The sequence below is a fragment of the Bos indicus genome, chromosome 23, assembly GCF_029378745.1.
Source record: "Bos indicus isolate NIAB-ARS_2022 breed Sahiwal x Tharparkar chromosome 23, NIAB-ARS_B.indTharparkar_mat_pri_1.0, whole genome shotgun sequence".
Lineage (NCBI taxonomy): Eukaryota > Metazoa > Chordata > Mammalia > Artiodactyla > Bovidae > Bos > Bos indicus.
The window spans coordinates 8,296,694-8,318,673 of record NC_091782.1 but is presented as its reverse complement, the minus strand read 5'-3'; the positions used below and the strand labels follow the sequence as shown (position 1 = coordinate 8,318,673).

Here is a 21,980-nt window from a genome sequence, read left to right as displayed (position 1 = left end):
AAGCCAGCTTTTTCACTCTCCTCTTTCACCTTCATCAAGAGGCTCCTTAATTCCTCTTCACTTTCTGCCGTAAGGGTGGTGTCATCTGCATATCTGAGGTTATTGATATTTCTCCCAGCAATCTTGATTCCAGCTTGCACTTCTTCCACCCCAGCATTTTGCATGATGTACTCTGCATATACGTTAAATAAGCAGGGTGACAATATGCAGCCTTGACGTACTCCTTTCTCAACTATGAACCGGTCTCTTGGGTCTTGTGTTGTTCCAAATATACAGTGAACTTGAATTGTGGTCAGTGCTGAGCAGAAGATTACCTCTGATGGGAGAAGTGGCAGAAAAAGCTATGGGGTTGCTTCTGAATCTTTGTCATCTTCTCTTCCTCCCAAATTCCTGCCCACGGTTTGACGGCTCAAGCAGGGAGTGACACAGGAGAAGATGGAGCTGGCCTGTGGCTGGCAGTGGGCATCTGTCCACATGCTTGTCCACACACATGTCCTTCTTCTTCTTTACATGGACTCCAGGCTATGACGGATTGTGTCTTGGAATTAAAGACAGTCATATACTCTGGTCCCTTGGTGGGATCCCAGAATTTGCTATTGAGTTAGGAAGGAAACCCAGGATTGGGTTAGAAAGCAAGGGTGATGGGAAAAGTCAGGGCATTAATATTAACGATGGATGTAGTCAGAGGAATTGGAAGGGGGGCAAGGAATTAAAGGGAGAACTCTTTAAATGAAAGGGGGGAAGCCCACTCAAGGTGGTATCAATCAGTCTATTTTGGTGACTATTCTTTAACTTATCCTTCATACATAATAGGCTGTGTGTGTGGTGGTGGGGAGTGTTCCAGATAAAAATAAATACCAACCACCAAAAAAAAACCTTTTCAAGGAACCTACCGAAGTAATACCCAATTTTTTTGCGGGTCCCTGACTCCAAAGAAACTTTCTGAAGAAACATCATACGAGATCCTAAGTCTTGGTTTATTTTGCGGGAAATTGTTCCAAATACAATAGTAGTTCCTCTAACGCACTGCACTGGCTGACAGTGATCACTGCTATTCATTACATTTCAGTTCACGGGAGATGAAAGTCTTCAATAACCTGAGCAGAAAGGAAGGAGGAGTAACAATAGCTTTAAGACAGGAGGGCTGCTCCCAAGAATTCTTCCTCTTCTTCCCCAGCCCCTTCAATAATGCGCTTGCTGGCTTGGTGGTCTTTCTTCCTGACTTTCGAGGCATGTTTGGCCGCATGGATGAGACTGCAGGCTCCGGAACCCGGTGAGGAGTGTGTCCACCTGAGGGGCCGCCTGTGCGGGTCAGGAGGTCTGTCCACACGGGGGCAGCGAGGTCTGGGGGTCAGGGCCCACGTGGAGGGAAGAGGGGATGTGATGTAGAAGAGCGTGTCTCGGGTATGAGCATCTAAGCAGAGCGAGGGCGGTGATGCAGGGCAGGATGTCAGGGCTCAGGTAGAGTGGGGGGGGCTCCGGGGGGCTCCCACCCTCCAGCAGGCCTGACCCTGAGGGAAACAGGATGGGGGGAAGGGCACACCTGTCTGGGAAGGGGGTGGCCGCAGCAATATGGACCTGATTATAAGGAGGGAATTGATTCGATAAGTGAACATATCAAGAATGATGGGTGCCAAGTCTCTCACCGTCAGCAAGAGAAACTATTAAAATGCAAAGGGGGAAAGCAGGAGGAACCCTGTGGGATGTGGTTAGAACTGGCATCGATGCTGTATATTGTGTGTGTGAGTGTGTTCTCTTTGCCGATAACCTGGGAGCAGGTTCCACTCTAAATTCTAAATACTGTTTCCTACTAGAAGGAACCGGAGATCGTTGCAGAATTTGGCTGATTTCAGAGCGAGGGCAAGGCAAACATACCCCAAAATGGCTGTGCTTTTGCATTCACATCGTTGGAGATCTTCCGCCACTGGAGTATTTTTATTCTACAACAGTCTGTGTTTTATGTGTTCTCTGCACCTCCAGCCTAGCACACAGTAGGTTCTCAGCATAAATCTTTTTGCTGAACGCATTTCACTTTCATCTTTTGAACACTTACTTTGAAAACACAGAAAGCTTCAGAAAAATTTTACCTTAAATTGTAAATGAACGCTCCTATTCTAAATGTTTTATTTATGTGCTTATTTATTGAAGTTCAGTTGATTTACAATGCTGTGTTAGCTTCTGGTGTACAGTAAAGTGATTCTTTGATGTATACACACACACATACACATGTGTATTCTTTTTCAGATTCTTTCCTCTTATAGGTTATCATGACATATTGCAGATATTTCCATGTGCTGCACAGTACAACCTTGTTGTTTAGTTTATATATACTAGTGTGTATCTGCTAATCCAAAACTCCTAATTTATCCCTTATCCCTTCCTTCTTTTCCCCTTTGGTAACCATATGTTTGTTTTCTATGTCTGTGAATCTATTTTTGTTTTCTAAATAAGTTCATTTGTATCATTTTTTTTAGATTCCACATATAAGTGATATCATGTGATATCTGTCTGATTTATTTCATTTAGTATGATCATCTCTAGGTCCATTCACTTTGCTGCAAATGGCATTATTTCATTCATTATTTCATATGGCCGAGTAATATTCCACTGTATGTTTATATACTACATCTTTTTGTCCATTGATCTGTTGATGGATATGTAGGTTGCTTCCATGTCTTGAGTATTGTAAATAGTAATGCTACATGGTTTAACAAGAATTTTATTTTCAACCAATTCATAACCTAGAGTATGACCCAGACATCGGATTAGAACACTTATTGAATATTTAGAGGGAAGGGGAAAATTACAGAAGTCAAGATTTTTGTTTCTTTATAAAAGTGATAAAATTCTCCAAATTTTAAATTTTAGCAGAAAGTTAAAGAAGCGTTTAATATGTCTTTTGCTCAATTATCAGTCTGGGCCAAGAGACTTCCATGGAATTTTTCACATGCTCAAGTCTTGCCTGCTAGAGGGGAAACTTGCTTTTGAAGGCAACTGTCACCGCAAGTCTACCGGGAGGACAGGTGAGTGGACAAGGCAGGATGGCGAAGGACTTTCAGGTGGAGACATGCCTGCTCTTTCCCACGGTCCCTTCCGGGGCTAATGGCGCCCCCGTATCTATCCCCCAGGACATAAACCTGTGGATTGAGATTGGTACCGCAGACTCCTTTATGCCTCCCACAAAGACACCCAATGAACCCATCATCAAATGGTTCTTAACCTCCCAAACATCTCCCCTCTCATTCTGGGCCAGCTTCGCAACCGTGCCGTGGCGCGAGGCCGGCTCTCAGCGGTGTCTTCTGGGGTTTAAGGCTCTGAGGCTGCTGTTTAACGCATCTTAACCAGGTTGGTTCTGGGGTTTTGCGAGGAAGTCGAAGGGGAGGAGGGAGCAGGCTCCAGGGGCTTCGGAGCACGCGTTGTCGGAGGTGCAGCCCTCCGGCCGGGAGCTTCTCCCCACCCGCACCCCGGCTCTGCAGCCCTTCCCCCGCTGCCCAGGTCTCGGGTCGCAGGGTCAGATCTGTGGGCCCTGGGCCATCGTGGCGGGGCAGGGGGTGGCTCTCAGGCCGCCAACCCCTGCGAGGCTGGGGGCCGTGGGGGCTGCGAGCTCCCACGCCTCCCGCAGGGACAGCGCCTCCGGCCGGCGCTGGACAGGGAGGCGCCGGCTCGGCGGGGGCGGCAGCGCCCCGAGACTCCGCGCAGCCCCACCGTCACCCCCACCCGCACTAGAGAGGACCCCTGCTCCTCCCTCCGACCTTCCCCCAGGCGCCCCCCAGGATGAGCCGCAAAATTCAAAAGGCTCGAAAACTCTGATATTTGTATTTAACACTGGCCTTGCACAATATAAGGATAAGGGGTAACATTCAATGCAGGAATGTAGAGTTAAATTTTTCTTTACTGGGAAAAGCACTAAATGGCAAGTAAAAAATATCCCAAGTTGAGAGGGATTTGGGCGGGGGCGGGGTGCCGTGGAAGGAGACACTTGTCCCTTTCAGGGTCTTTCCCCTTGGCACTGAGCCCTGCGGCCCCGGCCCTCTGCCCCCAGCTCAGCCTCTCCGTCTCCAGCCTCGAGTTAAGGCTAGGTTCTGGGCCTAACTCTCCTCAGGCACCATTTCAACAGCTTCTTCCGGCCTCTCAGAGTCCGGTCTGACGCCAGTCCACCCCAATACCTCCTCCAGTTTGCAAGAGCAACCTTTAAAACCCTCCAGAGTCTCAGCTCCGGTGACCTTGCCAATAATGCCTTCTGAGTTTGCTCCAAAGTTACACACTTGCCCCTTCTCTTTTCTGAACTGAACTTTGTATATTTCTATTGTAGCACGTTTAATACATCATATTATAAAAACTGTTTTGCATTTCTTCCTGAGTCAACAGCAGCTTGAAAGCGAGTTCTATTTATTTCTTAATATTCTTTATTTTCCAGTGGTCGTGTATGGATGCAAGAGTTGGACTGTGAAGAAAGCTGAGCACCGAAGAATTGATGCTTTTGAACTGTGGTGTTGGAGAAGACTCTTGAGAGTCCCATGGACTGCAGGGAGATCCAACCAGTCCATTCTGAAGGAGATCAGCCCTGGGATTTCTTTGAAGGGAATGATGCTGAAGCTGAAACTCCAGTACTTTGGCCACCTCATGAGAACAGTTGACTCACTGGAAAAGACTCTGAGGCTGGGAGGGATTGGGGGCAGGAGGAGAAGGGGACGACAGAGGATGAGATGGCTGGATGGCATCACTGACTCGATGGATGTGAGTTTGAGTGAACTCCAGGAGTTGGTGATGGACAGGGAGGCCTGGCGTGCTGTGATTCATGGGGTCGCAAAGAGTCGGACATGACTGAACAACTGAACCAAACTGATTCTTTATTTGGGGGCTTCCCTGGTGGCTCAGACGGTCGTGTATCTAGCATGTCCTAGGCACTCTTAAGCTAAGAATTCAATGGTTAACAACAAAAAATGCCTGCATTCAAGGAGTTGCTGTTTAGTCATTGAGATAGAGAATCGCATAGCAGATTACATTTCAACAGAGAAGGGGTGCTTTCAGGGGAGCTTTAGGGGATCTGATGTAGTTAAGGAAGCAGAGGTGTCATTCCTGAGAGCAGATTAAGCTGAAGCGTGGGTAGGAGTCCCCCAGGCAGAGCTGGGGAGAGAGGTTTCAGGAAGATGAAGCAGGGCCTGCAGAGACTGTACAGTGTAGCCTATGCCACTGGAGGTCAGGGCATGAGGGCCTAGAAGGTGAAATGAGCCCAGAGGGGTAGGTGGGGCAGAGTTTTGTGCAACACAAACCCAAGAAGTGAAGAAAACTAGATTAAGCAAAATCTGGACATACTTTGCAGTGGTAAAGTTCAAAAGCATCTATGTAATACCAGCCTCACGGAGAAGGCAATGGCACCCCACTCCAGTACTCTTGCCTGGAAAATCCCATGGATGGAGGACCCTGGTAGGCTGCAGTCCATGGGGTCACTAAGAGTCGGACACGACTGAGCGATTTCACTTTAACTTTTCACTTTCATGCATTGGGGAAGGAAATGGCAACCCACTCCAGTGTTGTTGCCTGGAGAATCCCAGGGACGGGGGAGCCTGGTGGGCTGCCGTCTATGGGGTCACACAGAGTTGGACACGACTGAAGCGACTTAGCAGCAGCAGTAGCAATACCAACCTCTGGTTTTGCCAGTAGGCATGTACAGATGTGAGAGATATAAAGAAGTCTGAGTGCCAGAGAATTGATGCTTTTAAATCATGGTGCTGTTAAATCATGATGACTATTGAGAGTCTCTTGACTGCAAGGAGCTCGAACTAGTCAATCGTAAAGGAAATCAGTCCTAAATATTCATTGGAAGGACTGATGCTGAAGCTGAAGCTCCGATACTTTGGCCACCTGATTCAAAGAGCCAACTCATTGGAAAAGACCCTGATGCTGGGAAAGATTGAAGGCAAAAGGAGGAGGGGTTGGCAGAGGATGAGATGCTTAGATAGCATCACTGACTTAATGGACATGAATTTGAGCAAACTCCAGGAGATAGTGGAGGACAGAGGAGCCTGGTGTGCTCCTGTCTATGGGATCAGAGAGTTGGACATGACTTAGTGACTGAACAGCACCAACAACAAATACCATCCTGGTTGAGAGTGTGGGAAACCATGGCCCTTGTATTAGGCTGGGGACAACTTTTTGGATCCCAATTTGGTCAAGTGTATTATAAGCCCCTTAATATCCTTTGACACAATAGTTCTACTTTCAGGAACTTACCATAAATAATTAAATGAGGGTATTAAGATAGTGTTAATTATTTAGACTTTGTAGAAAAGAGGATTTCACACTTGGGAGATTGTTACTTCTTTTGATATTCATGAAGGAATTCATGAAGTTTTCTTTTTGAGTATGCAAGTCTATTTATTTATCTGAATAGATGGGGTTTTTTTTCCTGCTTATGTCCCTAACAAAGTAAAAACTAAACATTATTAGTTTAGCCATTATCTTAGTTGATTCCACATATGATAAAGCCATTTGTTAAGAATGAAGAGATATTTTCTCTTTTAAAAACAATTCGAACCAAGTGTCTTCATGGTGGATCTTGCTATTTAAGGCGCTGTTTGGGAGTCACAAATCACTGCCTGTCCATGGCAACTGTTGTAAGTAATGTGATTTTGCAACATGGCAGCTTGGACACTGGGCTGCTGACTCCTGCAAGTGACATGGATCGGTTTTCTTGCCTCATATAGTACGGTGCTCCTGGCAGGTGGATTATACGCCTTCAGGTCTACAAACATGATTTTTTAGAGTGATTTAAATGTGGTTGCACATGTTTTAGAATGTCATCAAGAACTAGACCTACCAGTGATCACCCTAGAATTGATAGGACAATGTTAAGATTCAGCATCTTGGGTCTCATCAGGGCTTTAATAAACTGTGAATAAGCCCGAAATCAACTCTGGTATCAAAGAGCATGGATTATGCCGCTTCTAACTGCTACCTTGCCAGGAAACAAGAGATAAAGGAACTTCTCTGAACCACCCTCCTTGTCTACGATTAGAGCTAACAACAGTAGTATCACCCCATCAGGTGATGCAGGGGATTAAATGAGCTAATACAGATAAAGAACTAAGAGCCACACCTGGCTCAGGGTAGACCCCAAACAACGTCAACCATCTCGATCCACAATAGAGAGATGCTGTGAGAGATGCCATTTTCCAAGTTAAAAGAAGTTATGAATCCACTGGGAGAAAACTGCTGTTATGGGAAAAAAAAGGGAGACACGTCTTAGCATAGCCTTAAAATTCTTGCTTCAAGAAACCCAGTCTCTTCTTTGTTGCCAGCCAAAAAGTGACAGACATGGAACTGCTAGTCTCCAGGTGTCAGAGGTAAGGCAGATGTGGAAGCCCTGGGGAGGAGGAGAGATTAGGACTGCCCTGGTGGGGGAATGCGGTGAGCTGTAGGTAAATTTGTAGAGAGCCACCTTTGACCGGACATAGAGAATGAATGGTTACCTTGGAAGAAATCATCTCTAGATAGTCATGGGCTACATGACTTTGCAGTAAACATAAATCTCCAGAATCCCAAAAAGTCTTCTTTTCTATTCAAAGGTATGTGTCTTTTCCTTATGGTTACTTGACATCTTTCAAAGGGACAGTTTGTAGAGGTTCAGTGTACAGACCCTTAAGTCGGAAAAGACTGAATTTGTATCTTTTTTCTGCCACTTTCTTAGCTGTGTGACCATTGGCATGTTAATCACCCTCTCTGGGAGGGATTGGGGGCAGGAGGAGAAGGGGACGACAGAGGATGAGATGGCTGGATGGCATCACTGACTTGATGGATGTGAGCTTGAGTGAACTCTGGGAGATGGTGATGGACAGGGAGGCCTGGCGTGCTGCGATTTATGGGGTCGAAAAGAGTTGGACACGACTGAGCGACTGAACTGAACTGAACTGGGCTATGTGTGATATTAATTGCATCTACTACAGTGAGTTGCTGTGAAAACCACAATAATCTCTATACAGTGTTTCAGTACTCACTAGCACTTGCATGCGCCCTCAGTCGCTCAGTTGTGTCCGACTCTTTGCAACGCCATGGACAGCAGCCCTCTAGGCTCCTCTGTCCGTGGAATTTTCCAGGGAAGAATACTGGAGTGGGTTGCTATTTCCTACTCCAGGGGATCTTCTCGACCTACAGATTGAATCCGCATCTCTGGCATCTCCTGCATTGGCAGGTGGATTTTTTTTTTTTTTCCCACCACTGCGCCACCTGGGACTAGCACTTACCAAAATACTATTATTGTGTGTATTGTCATTTCTTTTTTCATCTTCTAGTCCCTGAAGTTCTGATTGTTTTTATAGACACTCAGCCCCTTTCTGGGTTCTCTTTTTTCCTTAGGAAACCTGGGCCTGAGCCCATTTTACAGGAACATCTCCACCACTTTGCATTCTCTGCCTTCTGGACACACAGTGGGTTGCTAAATGGAGTGGGTGCCAGGAGAGCTCAGCTGCAAGTCCAGGTTGTCAGTGGGGCATCGACATTAATACAGGATGTCGAGGCTGCTACTGATTGAGAACAGCAGCTTTGAAGTCAGATGACAGGTTCCAGGCCTGACTCTGATCTCTGACCATCTACAAGGCTTTAAACAACAGAAGCCCTAGTCTATGCCTCAGTCTGCTCACCTGCAGCCAGGCTGTAGCCTGGGCTGTGATGGCTCTCCGCTGGTGCCCCACCAGGTAGTGCTCTTCCCCACCTCTGCTCTGTGCCCCTGGGGGATCCCAAGCCCCCTTGGGAAGCATCCAGAGGTCGGTTGGCACATCCGTCTCCCAGGAGGGCACATGTCAGGTCAGACTTGTGCAAATTCGGCTCTCAGGAAGCTGCTGGGACTCTTGGGGCATGGAGTGAGTGTGCGATTGTTGCCTGTAATTCTTCCTGACCTGGCAAGAATCTCACTTTTACCTCCTCTTCTTCCTGTCAAAATCCCCTCAAGCTGAGCTGATGAGTGCAGATTACTCGCGCCCCCCACCCCCCGCCCCGTTTCCCAAGCATGTCCACGCAATTCCCTACCTTTGTGCCCCTGCCAGTCTCTGCCAGGGCCTGACTGTGCAGGACTCAATCCCTGTTCTGGCTCAAATGCCTTCAAGACACACCGTGCCTCACCCCCGCCAAACACAGGAACTGGTCTCCTTCAGGAGCGTCCACATTCCTGTGTGTGTATCTTTGGACACTTCCTCACTTCCCACCTGTATTATAACTGCGCGTTCTATTTCCCATGTTGTTTGGGAAGTTCCATGGGGAAATGTCCAGTGTTGGACTCATCCGATGCCCCCACAATTACCTGCCCACGGAGGCGGTTCAACAAAGACTTCATGAATGAGGCATGGTGTGTTGATAGACGGTTGATGTCCACGCGCTGGTTGAAAGGATGATACCAGTTTACGGATTTGCTTGTAACCAGCTCTTCTGGAGGTGTTTAGCCATCTGAGTAAGGATTGGGCCTTTTGTAAAGTGCTGCTCAGCTCGGGGGAGGGATGAGGAGTAAATTCACCTCTAATCTTGCTTTTGGACCACTGCTACTTATAGTTCATGATGACACCCTGTCAAAAAAGTTCCCTGGAGTGACCCTGTGTGGATGGTGGGTGCTAGGGTTAGGTGGGGTGTTAAGAAGGGAGATGGTGAAATTCTCACTCTCTGCCTGCCTGCCAGGAAAAAGAGGAAGCATCTTCCACCCTGGCGTCTTTGATTCCCCTCTCACATTAGGACACACAGGAGGAATTATGTTTATGACTTAGTGATAAACGCAGTGAACCTGCATTGGGTGCCCCGGCACTGCCCCATGCTTTGGGGGACCCCAAGGACTGGAGGCAGGGTCTCTGCCCGGAATATATTGTTCAAATTTCCATGGGAAACAAGATCAAAGCTATACCATCCACAGCAAGGAGGCACACAGGTTGGTTCATGATCTGACAACTTTCTGCCCCAAAACCATTCATGAGTTGAAAGTAGTTTGATGTAATTTGAGATCACATTACATGAGCCAGATTCGCCGGCCTGAGTTCCTCTCCGGGAAGAAGTAAGGTTCCTTTAAGGCAGCCCAGGAGTAAAAATAGCTTACTGTGGACTTTGAGTTACCCTCTTAGGAAGCAGACTTGGATGGCTCCCTGCCCTTTAGGACCCCAGGCCTGCCCTGTACTTGTCTGCCTCATCTCAGAAGCTTGAACAGGACCCTGCTGGTGGTGGCCACTGGAGGGAGGTGTGAGACTGCCCTTGGGTCCCGGGGAGTGGGCTGGGCTGCTGGCAGAGTGGCGAGCGGTTTGGGTGACCCCACACCCAGCAGGTGGGGCTGGGCCCTCCTTTCCCCTGAGTGTCCATTTAACCCGTGCTGTTTCAGATTTGTTTACAAAGCCTGTGACTCAGAAATGAAAGGAAAGGCAATTTCACATTTTTAACGTCCCTTAACCCACTGGTTATGGCTTGATTCTTGCCCTACTTGTCTGTTTTCCCAGCAGCTTGCTGCTTTAGGAGGTTGGGAAGATGAGCTCAAGTCATTTAGAGAACTCAGCACTTCTTCTTTGACCGTTTATCCCAGATTCCCAAGGATTAACAGAATCCTTAGGCAAGTTATTAGCACATCAGTGCCTTGGTTTCCTCATCCGTAAAATGAGAGGATTGTGTGAGATAATACCCATAAAATACTTAGAGTAGTGCCTGACGCATGGCAAGCACTCAGTGAATGTTGGGCTTCCCTGGTGACTCAGCTGGTAAAGAATCCGCCTGCATTGTGGGAGACCTGAGTTCGATGCCTGGGTTGGGACGATTCCCTGGAGAACGGAAAGGCTACCCACCCCAGTATTCTGGCCTGGAGAATTCCAGGGACTGTATAGTCCATGGGGTCACAGAGAGTCAGACACACGACTGAGCGACTTTCAATAAATGTTAGCTGTTACCAGCTGTCCTTCTTTGGCCTTCTGTAACACTTAGATTCTTTCACGGGGCAGTTATTACCTTATGCCATATCTGTTTGATTTCTCTCTATATCTTCTGGTGTATTGGTAGCATAAGCATACCTTGTGACCAATATCAGGCCTTATATGTAATATGCTTTACGTAAATACCGATTGAATAAAAATAAAGTACTTGGGTGAAAGTACTTTAATAATAAATAATAATAATAAATTATAAATAAAAATAAATAATATATTTATTTATTTAAATTATAAATAAAAGTAAATAAATAATAATAAAGTCCCGCAGGGTGAAAGTGCAGAGCATCATGCAAAAATATTGTGTTTTGTGGAAGATTCATCATTTAGTACTGTCTCAGCCTAGTGATGCCTTGAGAGCAGAAACCGCATTCTAATTTTTTCTGATTACAACCTAGCATGTGGCTTAAATGCATTCCTCACTTTGATTAAACCGTTAATACTATATGATGATGGATCCTAAGAAAGCAAGTTGTGATAGTAAGTGTTACAAATGAACCCTCTTCCTGATGTTACACCTGCGTGTTTACTGCGAGTGTCCCTCGATGTCACACCAACTGGTTTGGAAGAGAGGACCCTGCCCAGAGCTGTATTCAGAGTGGCTTGGGGACAGTCTTGGTGTTCTTGAACTTGTATAAGTTTTTTTGGTCACAGATGAACGGACATCAACTCTTGGAGCTGCTCCAGTGGCTCTGTCCAAAGGAAAGCCACTCTCAAAATAGAATCAATGGGAACAAATGGCCTGCCTGATAGACTATTTTGAGGAGGAGGTTGGAGAATCCAAGTTTGAAATACTGTTATTAAGGAGGATGAAAAGGATGTAGAATTTGGAGAAGTTTGGGGGTGTGACTTTTTAAAAAAAAATGTTCAGTTGGCCAAGTCCATGGATATGTGCCACCCTAAAAGACCAAACATATAGAGTTTCAATATTGGATACAACCCAATGTTTAAAGTTTTACATGTTTCCTACAAAAAGCAAAGTCCTCTGTATCTTAGGGACACAATTTCAAGTTTTCAGAGTAAAACTCTGGCCTTTAAAATGGTGTTGGGGCTGCAGACATCCATGTTAGAGAACATTTAACTCCCTCACTACTGGGACTCCTGGTAGCACAAAAGACAGACCCAGCTTCAGCCGGATTGCTGCTCTGGACTCTATCCACGAGCTCACAGCCCAAAGCCCGGCTCAGGCTTCCCCCTCCCCATGGGATCCTAAATTTTCCTTCCCTCTCAGTAAGTTGGGGATGATCCAAATGAGGGGTCAGCAAATCAAACAGCAGCACCAGATCCAGTTGTGTGGACTCATGTCCTATGTGGGCACCCAGAGTACTGTGCCCAGAACCATTGCTAAATTTCTCGTGCGTGTTCTTACGTGCTTTTAGTAATAATAAATAATTATAGATGTAATCATAATGTTTATACAGTTATGCCCTTTGCCCTTTCACATATAGGTATTTTCACCCATAATACGTTCATTAACTCTTTTTAAGAATAATTTTGTCTATTTATTTGCTTATGGCTGTCTGGGGTCCTCTGCGCTGCACAGGCTTCCTCTAGTTGCGGTGAGCGGGGGCCACTTTTCGTTCTGGTGCCGGCCTCTCACTGCAGTGGCTTCTCTTGTTGCGGAGCACGGGCTCTAGGTGCCTGGGCGTCAGGAGTTCAGCACACGGGCTCAGTACTCAAAGCTCGAATGTGGGGCTGAGACGCTGATGCTGAGTGACCCAAATGTTTGTACAGATAAGACCCTGGCAAAATAGATTTGTCCTTCCCCTGCTCCTGCCACCCCAGGGACAGTCCTGGAAAAACAAGGGAGAGGTTGGACAAAGGAGGGTGCCAAGTTGCCAAAGGGCCTGAGAGAGATCAAGAGACTTAGCTGGGGAAGATTTGAGAGAAAGTCCATTAACAATAATACGTAGTTAGTAATAGCTAGTACTCTCACAGGGTTGTTATCATGGCCTGGAGTCTAAGACCCCTACAAATACTAACTTGTTCTGTCCTCACAACAACCCTACGAGGTGGGGGCTATGAGTATCCCAATTCATAAGAGAGAGAGAAAAAAAAGAAAGAGAGAGAAAGGTTGGAGAATGGAGAGAGGGAAGAGAGAAAAGCGAAGGGAAGGGAAGGGAAAGTAGAGTGTATCTGTTAACCTCAAACTCTAATTTATCCCTGCCTTGCCCTTTCTGCTTTGGTAACAATAAGTTTTTTTTTTTCCCCCTTGTCTATGAGTCTGTTTCTGTTTTGTAAATAAGTTCCTTTTAGATTCCACATGTAAGTGATATCATATGATATTTGTCTTTCTCTTTCTGATTTACTTCATTTAGTATGATAATCTCTAGATCCATCCAAGTTTCTGCAAATGGCATCATTTCATTCTTTCTAGTAGAAAGAATGGCTGAGTAGTCTTCCATTGTATTTATGTACCACGTTTTCTTTATCCATTCATCTGTCGATGGACATTTAGGTTGTTTATGCCCTGGGTATTGTGAATAGTGCTGCTATGAACACATCTTTTGAATTATGGTTTTGTTTTATATATATATACATATATGCCCAGAACTGGGGTTGCAGGATTATATGTTATCCCTGTTTTTAGTTTTTTTTTTTTCCTTCCTTTTTATTGCTGAGTTGCATTCCATGGTACGAATATACCAGTTTGTTTAACTATTCACCTGTTGAAAGAAATCTGGTTTTTTTCCAATTTTGAGCTATTTCAAAGAAAGCTGCTGTAAACCTTCATTTACAGTTTTTTGTGTAAATGTAAGTTTTCATTTTTTTTTTTTTTTCTGTAACAGTTGCCCAGCAATTCAAGTGCTGGATCATTTAGTAGTTGATGTTGACTGTTCAAAAAAAAAAAAAAAAAAAGTCAAATATTTTCAGAGTGGCATAACCATTTTTTCCTTCCCATCAACCATTCACAGTAATCTAGTTTATCTCTCTCCTTACCAGCATTTGGTGTTGTCTTCATTTTTCATTTTAGGCATTTTGATGTGTGTTTAGTGATGTTTTGTGGTTTTGTTTTTTAATTGAAGGATAATTGCTTTACAGAGTTTTGTGGTCTTCTGTCATACATCACCAAGAACCAGCCATGGGTACCCCCATGTCCCCTCCCTCCTTAACCTCCCCCCCATCTCCCTCCCCACTCCACCCTTCTAGATTGTCACAGGACCCCTGTTTGAGTTCCCTGAGTCATAGAGCAGATTCCCACTGGCCGTGTATTTTACATATGCATTGTAAGTTTCCGTGTTACTTTCTCTATACACCTCACCCTCTCCCTCCTCCCATGTTTTTAGTTTTCTTAAGGAACTTCCATACTGTTCTCCCTAGTGGCTGTACCAGCTTACATTTGGAGTGGGCTTCGTCTTGATTCCAGTGGTGGTGTTGGAGCCTGGAGGCTTTACTGAAACCTTCTAGCACTTTCTGCTATTACATCAACTGATCCATGGAAGTGTTTCATTGGATTCTACTCTTAAGCTTCTGCTTGATTCAGTGAAAAATCCAGGATAAAGTGTCTTGTGTGAAGTTTCTTGATTTTGTGGGTAATGTGATGCTGTAATATATGTGTGATATATGAGATTATATTTGAAATGTTTCAAAGGTCTTGCCTTTCTCAGGGAAGGAGTGTGGGCCTTTTGTGCCAGGGATTTCTTGCCCATTTTTATCCCCTTGTTTTTCAGTTCTCCTTATCATCTTGGCTTTGGCTCTGTGGTTATTTTAAGGCCACTGTTGTGACTGAGCTTCTCAGTGAACTTGACCCAGCACCTTCCAGTCCCAGAGACCTCCCAAGGGACAGGGGAGTGAGAAAAGGGCTGGACGAGCTGGAAAGAGGGAATGAGAAGGCCAAGTGTTGGAAATGCCACCCCACTAAAACCATCCACTCGGTGGTAAATTCCAGCAAACAACTTTCCAGGTGTTGCTGAATTTCCAAGATATTAATGCAATCCCTAAGGGCAAAAATCTTAAAAAGAAACCAGAAACCAATATGGGAAAAGGGCAGACCTGGGAACCTACACAGAGAGGCTCTGCTGTGTGCACTTCTTACACACAAGTCATCACAGACCATGCCTATAAGCAGAGAAATGTCAGTAATTGGAAATGTGGAAGTCTCTTTGGCTCAGACAAGGCTTCTGCCCCTAGGATGTGAATGATTTGTGCCACAAATAACAGCAGCTTCCTCTGACACAGCGGTAGAGGAATTCCATGGAGAAGGGAAATGCATTCATTGCCACGTCTCACCTGGTTTGGTCATTTGTCCTGTCTCAGAAGGCCTAACTGCAAGTCCACCATATGAAACAAAGTACAAAGACAAAGAGCCAGAGCATCACCTCTGGCCCCACCTTATTTTGCACACACCCTCCCCTGCATCTGCACGAGCAGCCTGTGAAAACCCGGGGTCCTTGTTCTACACCCCTTCCTCATCCTCCTCCGTCAGGCTCCTTTCATCTTTTCTATGTAAGATGTAATACTCTATGTAATACTCTATTGACTGTAGTATTTATTTGTTTGGTATGTCATGTCATTCCAACTGTTGATATTTTTATGAGAAATAGTAATTTGTTCCCAGATTAGAGTTGCATTGATTGAGTTGCTGGCCACTTTTTGTCACTCCATAAACCATGTTGTTTTTAATGTACGATATCACAGAATGTGAGGTGTTTATTTTGGGGGTTACATCATGAATGGATGTAAGAGGTTGGGCCAGAAGGAAGGCTGAACACTGAAGAATCAATGCTTTTGAACTGTGATGTGGGGAAAGACTCCTGAGAGTCTCGAACAGCAAGGAGATCAAATCAGTCAAAAAGGAAATCAACCCTGAATATTCATTGGAAAGACTGATGCTGAAGCTGAAGCTCCAACACTTTGGCCACCTGATGCGAAGAGCAGACTGGTTGGAAAAGACCCTGATGCTGGGAAAGATTGAAGGCAGAAGGAGAAGGGGACGACAGAGGATGAGATGGTTGGATGGCATCACCAACTCGATGGACATGAGTTTGAGCAAGCTCCGGGAACTAGTAAAGGACAGGGAAGCCTGGCGTGCTGCAGTCCATGGGGTCGCAAAGAGTCTCACACGACTTACGGACTGAACAACAAAGAATTGGTGAATACCCTGGGCGGACAGCTCGGAAATACCCAGCTCCCTCTGGCGGGCTCTGGCGCCTGGCGCTTCGCCGCTTCTCTGCCCCGCCCTCTAGTGCCGCAGGGGTGTCGGCGCTGGGCTGCTCCGCTCTGCACCAGGCTGCCAGGGACGCATTTTCTACTGTTTCTCAACTTTTCCCTTCCAGTCCTGAGAGTTCTTGCTCAAGTTCTTGTTTCTTGCCAGAAGAGAGTCAGCTTTAATGGACAACATTGGTCTTGGGCCCTACTTGGAATAAAAGTGCTTAAAAAACGTAGAACATCCGGCTGGAAAGAACATGCCCATTTGCAGTAACCAGGATGGGATCCAGGCCCCTCGACGAGAGCCTCCGATTCAGCACCGTGGGGGCCGATGGCGGGCTGTCGGGGAGCCGTAGCCGGGCCGGGGTGCCCCTCTTCACCACCCGGATGTCATTCCCAGCTGTCAGGAGGGAGGTAGCGTTTCTGTTCTATTCAGGTTCTCAACAGGTTGCGAGGCTGGGCCCATCCGCGTGCAGAGGATGGTATGCATTACTCCGCCCACCGACTCCAATACTTCTCTCTCCCGGAAACACCCTCGCAGACACCCGGAGACGCCCTCACAGACACCCGGGAACACACAGACACCCGGGAACGCCCTCACGGACACCCAAAAGTAATGTTTAACCAGCTTATATGAGGAAACAGTAACCCACTCCAGTGTTCTTGCCTAGAGAATCCCAAGGACAGAGAAGCCTGGCGGGCTACAGTCCACGGGGTCGCGAGAGTCGGACACGACTGAGTTACTAAACCATGAACATCTCGGCGCGCAGTCAAGCTGCTAAGTTAATTAACCATCACAGGGAAAATTTTTTTCCGTGAAGAAGTAACAGGACAAAAGCAAGTACTGTGTTAGCGTGATAAAGAGAGGAAGTGAATGGTGGCTAAAGGAAAACTTCTCAGTCTTGAACATGGTCTACGATGAATTCTCAGTTGCTAACGATTACTACTGGTACTTTGTAAACCCAGTAGGGCGGCCAACCAAAGACCCCAAGAAGCCAAGAAGGCGCTTCGGAGATGCCGCGTCTCAGTCTGTGGCTCAGAGGTGAGACCCCAGGAAAGGGCAGGGAGGGGCTCAGAACAACCTGAAGGAGGCGCCAAAGAGGGGCCAAAGGGAGCAGTTGGCAGATGCCCATCTGAGGGGGATTCTGGAAATTAAAAGGTGACTCGTAAGAACGACAAAGTAAGTATTTTGTCACACTTTCTACCCTCCGTGTATTAGTTTTTATGTTTACACTACTTTCTATGTGAAAACAGATTTTACCTACAAACCATTTCAGGTGTTGAAGGTGCAAGTAAAGGTTATGTAGAAGCTTTAGTGCATCCCTGGTGCTTAGAGGAGCAAGGGGGATGGCCCGTGTCCTGAATTGGAATTTTGTGTTTTCCCTACGAAATCTCACCTGCGCATATAACTCGAGACCGCACTGACTTCACATTAGAATCACCTGGAGACTCTTCAGAAGGTTAAGTTGGAGTGGGGGAGGGGCAGCGGGTTTTTCAGACCCTCCCCAGGTGAGCTGAGGGTACTGGTGGCCGCGATAGGAACACTGTGTGGGCACTTAGCGCTGCTGCACCTGCGGGGGAAGCGTGGGGATGAGGTGGATATTTCGGAGACGTGGAGACATGTTCCCACATGGCTCCTCTGAGGAAACTTCCCCAGGTACCAGCCAGAAGCCCTGTCATCCCCTGGGGACGGCACACAGTCTAGAGATGATATTCAAGTGCCTTATCTCAGGCCAGTGGGATTATACTGTTGTTTTCTTCCTAGATTGTTTCCAAGCCCAAACCTGAAATCTAGAAAAGTTTATGGTCAAAAAAAAAAAACAAAAACAAAACAAAAAACCCGACGGGTTCGGTTTTGTTTTGTTTGTGCTCACTATTGGCTTTTTCTCATTGATATTTTGCACTTTGGTTTTGGTTTTCTGTCATGTATTGTTACACTGAAAGCATGTTGTCAAAGAGCCATCTCTGTTCCTGCCTGGGTTTTCTCCTTCACCGGGTGATTTCTGATCTGGTCTCTGAGTCTCAGCACACTGAGGCCTTGGGGACACACTGCCTGCTCGCCCCCACCCCTCATCTGACTTACACCCCTCTAGCCCCAGCTCACGTTGCCTTTAGGACGTTGCCTGATGAACTCATCTGTTGGCCTCGCTGCGGAGACCATAATACACCTGTGGCAGGAAGTGGCCAAGAGATGCTGGTCTGCGCAGTCTGCACATGCATGCAAAGGGCTGAAATATTTTAATGAATGAAATTTGTCAAAGGCAAGAACCTTATCTTCGTTATGCAATATTGAATTTCAAAGCGTTCAGCTAGTGCTTGCCCCGGCCGCCGCGCTGCCCCCCGCCTTTAGCGGTGACTCTCATAGTGCGGCGTTATTTAAGGGATGAAGAGTGAGTTCTGTGTATAAGGTCTGCCGGACGCTCAGCCCTTGGTCTCCGCTTGGGATTCCAAGAGGATGCTTAACACGAAGTGGTCTGCGTTGCCCTCTTGTGGTCGCTGCGTCGCAGGACACCTCCAAAGAATACCTTCATGAATTCTTACTCTGTAGTAGGAGAGGACGGAGAAGGCAATGGCACCCCACTCCAGTACTCTTGCCTGGAAAATCCCATGCGCGGAGGAGCCTGGTAGGCTGCAGTCCATGGGGTCGCTAAGAGTCGGAACGACTCAGCGACTTCACTTTCACTTTTCACTTTCATGCATTGGAGAAGGAAATGGCAACCCACTCCAGTGTTGTTGCCTGGAGAATCCCAGGGACGGGGAAGCCTGGTGGGCTGCCGTCTATGGGGTCGCACAGAGTGGGACACGACTGAAGCGATTTAGCAGCAGCAGCAGTAGTAGAGGATGGAGAAGGCAATGGCACCCCACTCCAGTACTCTTGCCTGGAAAATCCCATGGGTGGAGGAGCCTGGTAGGCTGCAGTCCATGGGGTCGCTAAGAGTCGGACAGGACTTGGCGGCTGAACAACAACAGAAGTCGTAGTAACGGTCATGATAGTAATGAGATGGTTAGATAACATCTCCATCTCAGTGGACATGAATTTGAGCAAACTCTGGGAGATAGTGGAGAACAGAGGAGCCTGGCCTGCTGCAGTCCATGGAGTTGCCGAGAGTCAGACACAACTTAGCGATGCTGATTGAACAAGCAGTTAGAGTCGTTATCATCACCACCATCATCTCTCCATGATGGTAGTGGAATGCCAGCCTGTGCAGCAGCCTGGTATGACATCCGATGGTTCTCCCTGCCTTCTTTTGCTGTTTTCTATGAGAGATGAGGGATCCTTGGTCAACAGTCTGTAGGCATACTCCGCCGGAGATTTCGTGTTTAAGAACACTCCTCCCCTCAACACTCTGCAGGTCCAAGCAGCATCCCACAGGCCACTTTAAATGTTTTCTGTCTTTCGAATCCCAGATATTTTCCCATACAGTTTAGGAGTGACTGCAGATTGGGTTTGGCAAGACTCCTTTAGGCTAAATATTCAAATGAAATTCTATCATAAAAATTCAACATAGCCCAATAGAGCTGAACCACTATGAACAATTTCATCGGGCTTCAGTAAGTTAAAGAAAATTATTTTTCAGACTTCGCTGGTGGTCCAGTGGTTATGAATCCACCTGCCAATGCAGAAGACACAGGTTCGATCCTTGGTCCAGGAAGATTCCAGGTGCCTCAGGGCAACTAAGCCTGAGCACCACAACAACTTAAGCCTGTGTGTCCTAGAATCCATCCTCTACAACAAATGAAGATACTGTAGAAAGAAGTCTGTGCACCACAGCTAGAGTGTAGCTCCCACTCGTGGCAACTAGAGAAAGCCCACGTGCTGCAATGAAGACCCAGTACAGCCAAAAATAAAATAAATAAAAGGACCACAATGTTACAATAAGAAAGAAAGCTACTTTTTATTAAATTATAGTTGATTTACAGTATTGTGTGTGTTAGTTTTGGGTGTACAAGGTGATTTGGTCATACATATGTATATATTGTTTTTCCTGATTCTTTCTCGTTACACTTTACTACAAGAAATTGAATGTAGTTCTCTGTTCTATACAGTAAAACTTTGTTGTTTATCTCGGAAAGTTACTTTAGTTTCTGAGTTGTGGTGGTGGTGGTGGTGGTGTGAGGACTTTTTGTTTGTTAAGTTTTTGTGTTTAATTGTGACAACAGAAAGTGGTTGTGAGGATTTGGGGAAGAAATACAGAATATTCCTGAGGCCAGTTGCTTTATAAAACCGACCACACAAAATCTGTTGATGAAGAAAAAAAGACATTCTGATTCCTATCTGACCGTTTTTAGATTGGGGCATGGGGACGATTAGGGACAGTGCAGGAAATAACACGGTGTCCACAGAGGAGTGTCCCCTGCCTGTGACCTACAGATTGCTGCAAACACTCTCTGCAAGTTGCAGGCACAGTTTTGAGTCCCCACAGTGTGGTTCATGATGCAATTTGTAGTCTCAGTTTCTTTTACAAAATTATGATGTTTAAAGCATCGTGTAATTAGGTCAGAGGAAAACAGTGTTTATTCTATGAGCTGAGCAGAGGCTGCACTTCTGAGTTCTCATTAACCCAGTGGTTGATTTGCTACTGCCAAGAGTCTGCTGACAATGAAGGCATGAGAGCAGGCCGACAGGTAATGATTGCAAAGGAGTTCTTCTTTTTATGTTTCACTCTTTTAATTTTAGTGTTGATTACTTAGAACTTTTACAGACTGTTCGAAGAAACCCAGTATTCCTGCATAGAATGGATAGATCACCTTATTTTTGTTGTTGTTAATATTTAATATTTTATTTATTTTTTGTTTTGGGGTTTTAAATTTTTAAGATTTTTTTTGATTGGAGGGAAATTGCTTTATAATGTTGTGTTGGTTTCTGCCATACAACAATGCAAATCAGCCATAATTATACATATATCACCTCCCTCTTGAACCTCTTCCCCCTCACCCCCATCCCACTCCTCTAGGTCATCCTAGAGCGCCAAGTGGGGCTCCCTGTGTTATATAGCAACTTCTGACCAGCTATCTGTTTTATGCATAATAGTGTACATATGTTGATGCTGCTTTCTCCCTTCGTCCCACTCTTTCCTTCCCCCACTGTGTCCACAATTCTGTTCTCTAGATGAATGGATAAAGAAGATGTGATACATAAATACAATGGAATATTACTCAGCCATTAAAAAAGAATAATTTGAGTCAGTTCTAGTGAGTTGGATGAACCTAGAATCTGTTATACAGAGTAAAGTAAGTCAGAGAGAGAAAAACAAATATTGTACATTAATGCATATATATGGAATCTAGAAAAACAGTACTGATGAACCTATTTGCAGAGAAGGAATGGAGATGCAGATGTAGAGAAGGGGCTTCCTTATAGCCGCAGCTCACGGGCAGATGCTGACGGCTTCAGACCCTGATCCTGTCTGAGAACGTGCGTAAGAATGAACTGGATTCACACCTCAAACCCCCTTGCAAGAAAATAGAGATTTTCTTCCGCCCAAATATGTACAATGTGGCACCTGGAAAAATGCAGGTATTCACAGATGGAAGTATTAAACCATGCATTTTGGACAAGACAGCGAGGCTTAAGAGAGACTGCTCTGATTTCAGTGCTAGATGACTACTGACCTCAGCACCCCAGGGAACCAGAGTCAGTGGTGTCTTGGGAAGCCTTTGATCACCTTCTGCTTTCTTTTTGTAGAATTGATCAAAATGCCAACTGTGAAGAAAATCTCCTTGGGAAGCTGTAGGGCTCAACTCAGTCCTAGGCCCAGGGAGATTAAAATGTTATGACTGTTACGAAGTTCCTTTCTGGCAAGGCTCTAGAATCCTGTGAAAAGTATCAGAGGAGAGTAATTAATGCAAAAAGAGGACTTCACCTTGTACCTCAAAGTCAAAGGATATGTT

At 45.9% G+C, this 21,980-nt stretch overlaps 1 long non-coding RNA gene across 1 annotated transcript; it reads left to right on the top strand.

Annotated features, from left to right (window-relative positions):
- The first annotated feature begins 999 nt into the window (after nt 1–999).
- LOC139178925 (uncharacterized) lies at nt 1,000–6,271 on the top strand. The gene is made up of 4 exons (XR_011563332.1): nt 1,000–1,273; nt 1,815–1,991; nt 2,915–3,023; nt 4,418–6,271. It is a non-coding gene; the product is annotated as an uncharacterized lncRNA (long non-coding RNA).
- The last annotated feature ends 15,709 nt before the right edge of the window (nt 6,272–21,980 follow it).